The following is a 281-nucleotide window of genomic DNA, read 5'->3' as shown; positions in this document are numbered from 1 at the left end:
ATACTGTGTTGGATGTGAAAGTTGGACTGTGAATAAAGCTGAGTGCCGAAGAATTGATGCTTTTGAACTGTGGTGTTGGAGAAGACTCTTGAGAGTCCCTTGGACTGCAAGGAGATTCAACCAGTCCATTCTGAAGGAGATCAGCCCTGGGATTTCTTTGGAAGGTATGATGCTAAAGCTAAAACTTTGGCCACCTCATGTGAAGAGTTGACTCATTGGAAAAGACTCTGATGCTGGGAGAGATCGGGGGCAGGAGGAGAAGGGGACGACAGAGGATGAGA

This window comes from Bison bison, unplaced genomic scaffold (genome assembly GCF_000754665.1).
Source record: "Bison bison bison isolate TAMUID 2011002044 unplaced genomic scaffold, Bison_UMD1.0 scf7180017864142, whole genome shotgun sequence".
Lineage (NCBI taxonomy): Eukaryota > Metazoa > Chordata > Mammalia > Artiodactyla > Bovidae > Bison > Bison bison.
This window is presented reverse-complemented; position numbering follows the sequence as displayed.